The sequence below is a fragment of the Chamaea fasciata genome, unplaced genomic scaffold (assembly GCF_029207755.1).
Source record: "Chamaea fasciata isolate MVZ Bird 193981 ecotype frontalis unplaced genomic scaffold, bChaFas1.0.hap1 SCAF_5, whole genome shotgun sequence".
NCBI classification, from domain to species: Eukaryota; Metazoa; Chordata; class Aves; order Passeriformes; family Sylviidae; genus Chamaea; species Chamaea fasciata.
This window is the reverse complement of record NW_027094090.1, coordinates 30,288,278-30,296,582: the sequence shown is the minus strand read 5'-3', so window position 1 is coordinate 30,296,582 and position 8,305 is coordinate 30,288,278.

The following is an 8,305-nucleotide window of genomic DNA, read 5'->3' as shown; positions in this document are numbered from 1 at the left end:
AACCCCCAAGTTCAAAGTGAAGTAGCTGGAGCTGGATGGGATGCATTCCACAGACACTTCTCCTTTCTTTTATTTTTTTTTAATTCCCTTTGCTATGTTATATTATTATATTTCTATCTTACTTCTCATTTTCCCCAACCCAATTAATGTCTTTTCACTTGAAATGGTTTGTACAGTCGTAAGGATTTGAGGAGACATAGCAACTGTAATGCTATAAAAGCTGGGAGGCTTTATCTTGCAACCGTCTGTGAGTGCCCCTCTTTGCGCTTCCTGAGGCCTTTGTACATGGTAGCCTTACTTAGGGGAGTTTATCTAAGGAATTTAGGTCGTCATACAGATCTTAGTTTATGGGGGCAGTTGAGTGGAATTAGGATGCTTGTGGTAAATTGAGTATATATACATGGGTAAAAATAATAGCAGAATAAAATAATGTATAAAGTAATATGCCTTTCTAAATGCCCAGGCAAAAGTAACAGATTTGTGTATCCCAAAGCACATAGAAAGAGCTTTCTGATGACTAGGTGCAGGAATGCTTACTTATGCCCCAAATATCACATTGCCTTTTGCCTTTCCTTTTTTTTTCTTTTTTTAATGCATGTGAAAATCATTTGCAAAGTCAACTCTAAAAATAATAGTGTTTGTGTAACAACTGCAATATTTTTTCAGGTGAGCTTTGAAATTTAGTGTTTGTGTATTTAGTTAAGAACATATAAGTTTTTTCCATCCCAGCCTCTATCTCACATCTGTAGAGCTGATGTCTTGTATATTTTCTCTTTTCTAGAATTAAAGTCACTTGCTTTTAGGCTGAACAAAAGTTTCTCAAGGAACTTAAGTAGGAAAATGGTAGGAAGCATGACATAATCATCTTTGTTTCCCAGTTTGAGAGGTTCCTAAGCCACTCCTCAGAATATAGATGCAAAGGTTAAGTGATAAAGGTATCTGGCAAATTATTTTTATAATGGATTTATAAAACTGCCCTGTATTGCTGCAAGGGAGGACTGATAGGTATTTACCATTTCTGCAATACCAGCCAATCTCTAGAAATGAGTCTGGCCATTTCGTCTTCCTTATTCTGATAGAAGGAAGACAAGTGTAACAATCTGTATTTTGTTAACGTTCTGTATTTTGTTAACGTGGGTGGGTTTTCATGTTAATAGACTTTTAATGATTTTGCATGGGAGAATGTCCTGTCTAAAGAAAGAGGGAACAGCTGTTATGTTCAACTATAGGAAAAATAATTTAATAAAACTCATGTAGCATGGCAGCATATGGAAATTTTATTGTAACTTGTGCTGCCTCTGCTGTGAAGTACCCTGGTCTTTATTTCATTCCATAGAGTTTAGTACTCAGCTGAAAGACTGTTGTTAGTGACTGTTTATCTTTAAAACCTCCACTAACAGCGTTATTCTGCAGTCCGTTTTCAAACTGGGTGCATTTCAGAAATAGACTCTTTATTAGATCCCATCATATTGGTGTCTATACCAGAGGGCAAAAATAAGACGCTTAAATAACTTAATTTTTTGTCTCTGTGAATGGTTGTACAGGCCACTCTGAGACTGGTCATCTGATGGGTGTGGATGGTGTAGTGGGCAGGTGGTTTTGTTTGCTCCCTCTGAACAGCCACTGCAGAGACTCTGGTGGGGAGGCTTTTCTCACACACCCCTGCAGGCACCAGCAGCAGCTGCCCCACTGTCCTTAGCTCTGCATCACTTGGGAGCACCCTGATGGATGACAGCATGTTTTCCTCTGATCTAGAGACATTTCTGAACCTTGCTAAAGCTGCCTTTTGCTTCAGCTTAGGAGCAACTAAATTCACTAAAAAGGAAGCACCTAAAATCAGAAGTGCAATAGATAAATGAGTACAGGAAAAAAAATAATTCAGTTGCTGTCTTGCTCTTGTTCACCTTGTCTTTTGAAATTGCAGTGAAACTCAAACACTGCACTTTCAGGTGAAGAGCAGAGCGGTCTGTGTAAAGTTAAGGGCTTTACACAAGGAGGGATTGCTCTTCTAATCCATCAGACAGGTGAGCTGCATTGCATTTAGCCAGTAAAAGGTGGATATTGGAGGAAATAGCCCATTAAATTACCATTACCTAGTCCTAGAGAGATATTCCTGAAGACACAGATCACTAAGGTGTGAAAGAGCAACCAAGTCTCTCCTCAGCTCCTAGTTTTTTGGGTGTGGAAAACAGACAGCAGTGGTGCCTGTCTCTGAGTGAGTCATGCAGCTTAGAGCAACGACTTTTAAAATCTTCTTATCATTAGAGAGAGACACGTGTGTTACACCTGATGTGTGTTACATGCCAGTTGTAAATCAGATGCTGAAGAGGATTTTTCCACAATCGAAGCCCCAAAATGCCTCCTGATAGGCAGGGTCAGACCCAAGGGCAGAGGGGAGTGCATCTCCTCTCAGCCATGCCTTCCCCAGACCTGGAAGCAAAGTGGGGTTGTCCACTTTCTATTCCTATTTTTGGTTTTGTGGTGTTTCCAATCCCACTGCAGGCTGGGCGAGGCGGTGGGGCCGGTGCACGGCTCAGTGAGGGCTCTGGCTGAGGTGTGCTGGGAGTGCAGGAGCCAGGCTGGCAGCATGGGGCTGCCTTCCTACTTCAACAGTTTTGCGTCCTGGGATTACCCTGGCCCTCAGGCCTGCTCAGCCTCACCTGGGTCCCCTCATGGACCCCTTAACTCATTACCCTAGCAGAAGGTGAACAAAGCAGTTGCTGTGCCTTCTTTTCTATCTGTAGGAAAAAAAATCTCCAAAACCAATTTGGATTTTGGTTTGGGAACTGGCTCTACAATGAGGAAAATGCGTTTTAATATAAAGCCAGCCTTTACAAAGCAACACAAACCAGCACTTCATTTCATGCAGTATCTGGACATCTCATTTCATTTGTAAGCTAAACTATTATTCACAAGTGTAAGCCATAGATCAGAAAATATTGCACGCATTTGTAAATGGTGTAAATAACCAAGTAGTTAGTTTTTTTCAAATTGCAAGTTTCTTTGTGAATTGTGCTTTTTCCTAATTTAAAATCCTGAAAATTTCCTCAGCTAAATTTGTTATGTTCCTAAGATCCAGATCCAAAATCACTCAGATGTCTTAACTGAAACTTCCTCTAACACTTAAGTTGACAATTGTGAATCTTAAAATCCAGTTAGCATCTATGTAGCTTTTTTTACCAATCAATTCAAAAGTGATGGAACTTTACCACCCTTCTACAAGTTACACTACACATATAAGGCACTGCTCAGGTTTTCATCAAACCTCCCAGCAAGGATAAAACTCACTTCTTGACAGATACAGGCCACTGAAAATCAGCCTAAAAGTGAAATGGAAACAATCATAAAATTGACTTTTTTGACAACTAAAATTTTTAGTCCTAGCCAGGATCAACTTTTGGATTGCAAATGGTCTCAAAACATATATCAATGTCACTAAGTGGACAGGACATAAAAACTGGATTTTTAAAAATTTCCATCAAATTGCATGACAAAACTAGGAAAAGTTAGTTCTCAGCTGTTTTCTGCTTTATGTTACGGGCTTAGATGTGTTTTAGCAATATTTCAGTCTTAGGGCTTTATGGAATTATCTTAATTTTAATACTGTGTGATGTATAGATTTTTTTTTTCTCATTGACACACTCTAAGGAATTAATTTTTTTTTTCTCTCTTAAACTGATTATTCTAAATTGAAGCTCTTAAGAAAAAAATTTTCTTTTTCTTATGAACACACACAAATCCTTACAGAAAGGCTCCTGGCTAAAGTGAGGTGTTTCTGATCCAAGCTAGGAGGAAGAGGGAGGAGGGGGAGGGGAAAAAAAGAGAGCAGGGGGGAGCATTTCTCTTCTTTCTTTCACCATAGGAGAGTGTCCCAGGCCCCTCCCTGGGATCTGAAATCTTTGACTGAAGTCAAGCTTCCCTGGTTTCAAACTTGGCAGGAGTGTGCCTAGATGCTGGATGGTAGCTGGGATAAGAATTAACTGGGAAGGACTCACTGAGTTACTTCTAATGAAATAATTTTGTACTGTCATTTTAGATAATTAGACATTGGCATAGAACCTCAGTCTGCTTTCCCCAAATCCCTGGTGGAAAAGCTTTACTCCAGCCCTTTCCAGACTTTTAAGTATATTTGTGAAAAACTTCCCAAGGTCTTGGGTTTTCCTTTGGCTGCAAAATATATGTTTGGACTGGTAGAAACTATCTGGTAAGGGAAAATATTTCCTATTCAGCTCTTGTAACAAAACAAAACAAAATAAACAATTTTTTTTTCTTTTTTCCTTAAAGGTTGCTAAGAGATAGATACTTCATTCCTTAAAATCGCTTTTTCATGGAACAGTACAAATGTTAGCAGACAAAGCAAGCTGGTCTTGCTGTATTGTAAGGTGCTGCAGAGAACAGGACAATAAATAGATTGAAAAGAAAAAAATGCTGGGAAATGCTTGCTATGAAATTAATTAGGTATTTAAACAGGAAGAGCTGATTTCTGTGAAAGCAAGAGGAGTTCTGTAAAACCAAGAGTGCTTTTTAATCTTTCATAGCGGTTCGGAGATTCAGTCTTAGAGCGAAGAAGTTCTAGAGGGCAGCTCTAATGCGTTCGTAAGCTAAAAACAAGGACCAGTGAATAAGAGGGCAATATCTGCTTTAGAAATACATAGAGACAGCTTCACCTTTATAATGTATTCATCATGAAGCATTAAAAGCACTTTGGCCCCATGTCTTGAGGGACATTGAAGTGTTACTGTTACTGCAGTGCATTGCCTATCCTGCTTAGTGTTACTGCACACTCGGTATATCTTTCGGGCTTGTAATCGTGGTGTTGCAGGCTATTTCTTTATATTCAAATAATCATGGGCCTAATTTTGAGAGAGTGTCAATATGGCTGGCTGAAATGGAATCAATGGTACCAAACTCCTTTATACTAGCTAAGGAGCTGGTCCTGTGTGCTTAAAAATAGCCTAATGAGGGAAGGACCAGTCTACCTACGGAGAGGTTTTGTGACCTACTTCTGCCACTCTCCTGCTCTTTTGGGAAAGCTCTGCTGGTTCTTCATCTCCCCGGTCTCCCCCAAATCACTCACAAAAACAAATTCCACCAGAGAGAGAGAGAGAGAGACAGCTGCTTCTGCATATATTAATAATACACAGCTCTATAAATGATTAATAAAAGATACCACTGACTTTGAATTATGGTGTAGTAATTCACGCTTAGATGTTTAGATGGCTCTCAGCCTTCATCCTGGCAGTGCACGAGTCATCCGGGATGAATGATTATCCTGCCATGCAGACTGTTGTTTCTAGTTGCTTAAATTGAACACTGCACATGTCGGACAGGATCATGCAGCTGATTATGGCCCACCACATGGATGGCCATAATCAGACTGATTAACTTTTTAAATTGCTCAAAGATGCATCTGTGGGAATGGTGTCAGCCACAAACTGTGAGGGCTTCACCCTTTGGCATGCTGGAACCTAGAGCTGGTACAAAGAAGTGTCTAAACTTGTGGTCATATTTAATTTAATGACATGTGCAGATATTCTGGTGAATCCTATGGAGTGCCTCGTACAGAGCAAAGTCCTGTTGCTCCTTTGGTGGTGTATATGTTCATGTTATCATTCTCCAGCTGTTCACTCCATGGGAAGTCATTGCACTCTCTGCTGTGCCTCTCCGAGTTCTCAACAATGGTTACATTTGTGTGAGATCTATCCCTTAAAAGGGAACATTAATTTTTAAAAAGCCACGCAAAAATGAGATTGTATTTAAAACAAACAAACTAAAAACCCGCAAACTGAGAAGCTGGGTATTAACTGAGTAACTGGGAGCTGAGTAAAAGAAGTTGTCCATGGGAGAGAGAGAACAGGAGCAGAAATTCAACCCTGTCTAGTCAGCTGCAGACAACTCAGCCAGCTCTTGTTTACTTCCAGGTGATTCACAACATCCCAATGTCAATCAAAATGGATCAGAAAGATGAGACCTGAAAAGTGCCAGTTTTTCTCTGTTAATTACAAAGGGATCCTGAGGTGGCTCACTCAAGTGTAGATGACGACTCTCCAGAGCCCTAAATCTTGGCGAGGTGAGGCTTACCTTTTAAACCCCTGTATTCTCCGTTCTCTGTAACATTCTCTTAGGCTGCCAGTACACAGAAGAGTAAAAGGCCATCACTAACAACCTGTTCATCAAATCAATGTATTAAAACGCTGTAGTGGAGCTCGTAGGGGTGTAAAATCCCCACAAAAGCCTTGTCTCTGACTATGGTGTGCAAAGGCAAGATGGAAAACCTGGTTGGGTTATCCCAGATAGAAGGAAAAACACCAAAGTATTTAGATCCACAAGTGAGGCCTCCCTCCTCTTCAGGGGAAAAAATGGGGCCTCAGAAGGAGTTTGGTGCCTTTGTGCTGGTTTCTGAGTGAAGCAAACCTTTGAGGGGAAACAATGCTAATAGAGTCATCGCTTTGGCACATGAGCTCTGCTAGAAAGAAAGCCTGTTAATCCCCTCTATAGTCTCTCTATTTATACCCTTAGGCTGCACATAAACTGGCCAAGTACAAGAACAAAAGCTGACTAGAAAAATCACTCCTGTGATTGTTGTTCTCGTGAGCTATTATCCCCTTTATTAAGGAGCAGGCTCAGAACAACCTCTCTTAAGGACAATGTTCTGTAAAGAAATGTGATTATCATGCTGATTTAGGTGAAACTTGGCCCTCTAGCTCGCCTCTCACTCTGCCCTCCCTGCCCATTTTCCTTACTGTGCTTTTAAGTGTTGGTGCCATCAGCCAAGCTGGAGGAATGCTCTGACCTCAGTCCTGCCCCTTGCTTCTTCGGGAGATCAGTATCAACCTACAAGTTAAGTTTGTCTTCCCAGCCATTACTTTAAGGAACTTGATTATATAAGTTTTACAATATAGAGAGAAAAAAAATCTTGGACTACGCATTTGTGTGTAATTTTAGAGGTGGGGTCTTCTAGAGAAGGGCAAGGCGTGGGACTGTTCATCAGATTACTGGTGTCCTTTCTGGTATTTCTTACAATCACTTAGAAATTAATGTATGTGATATTTCATTTGTTTCTTTAGTATATCTGCAGCCCATTAATAATTGGGATTATCTTCTCTGCAGTTTATATTTGAGAATAAAAATCCTCACCAATGTCCTTTTTCACCATGACTGAATAGAGATGCACCTGCTTGACCTGGAAGGCAATACGGCCCAGGTTCTTTTGTGTCAGTCAAGTTAAAAGAGGAAAAAATGGCTCTTCTGATCTTTCTGCAAAGTACATTTCCAGAGGCTTTTGGAGAAACCCGTCCTTCATTGACATGAGCTTGACTGAGAAGATACTTTGAAAATATAGCTTGCAAACATCTCCTCCAGTGGTTTTGTTGGAGAAAAAGGAGCAGGAGGGATTCATCCTATCATACTTGGCTATACTGAGCATGGAATGTCTTATTTGGAAAACTGTCTGCATCAAAAATAGCTGTGTTGCACCTTACAGTCCTGCAATGAAAATTGTTAAAATGATGAGGTTAGACTTATCTGTAAGAATGTTAAAATTTTTGACTAAATGTAACGTTTCCATTAATGTATTGCCAGAATGACTGAGTATAGTTCACTAGATAACACAGTCTTAAGAGGCCTGTGAACTGAATAATGGAGATTCTTGAAGTAAAGTAGTAAATATCTCTTTCAGGCTATATGTTTACAGTTTTCTGACCCTTCCAGTGTCGGGCAATCAAAAATTTTATCTACAGTATACCCTGACTTTTCAAGTCACAATCCTATTCAAGGCCAGACAACAGGAATAAATGAAATCAATGCAAAGAACCACACATTAATTTGTGGGATTTTTTTGTACTCTATAATCTATTTGTGAAATGAAATTAAGTTACTCTAATAATGGTTTAATTATACGTAGGCCAGATGAGACTGTTGGTATTTAAAGACAGGGAATGTGTATATTTAAAGAGATGAAACTCCAGTCACACTGGAAAGATAAAGCAAAAAAAGGATGATAAGATAGAGCGGTGTTTAGGCTTATGTCTGAGGCTGACTGGAGCCAGATGGTGGATTTAGAAGTGGTGGTTGCTGGATTCTTATGAGCTTTCTGCTGCTGAGAGCACACCACAGTGGGGCAGGGAAGAACTGCCCTGATAATGTTGTGACCATAAGCTACAAAGTACAAGTTTAGTCAGTCCTTTCTTTTGAAGACCAAGTAAAAACCATAAGTAACAAGAGAAAGCAAAGGTTTGGGAATTTTTTGCACAAATGTGATTCATTATGGGATATCTAAGTGGGCAAATTGGGTGTTTCTAATTTT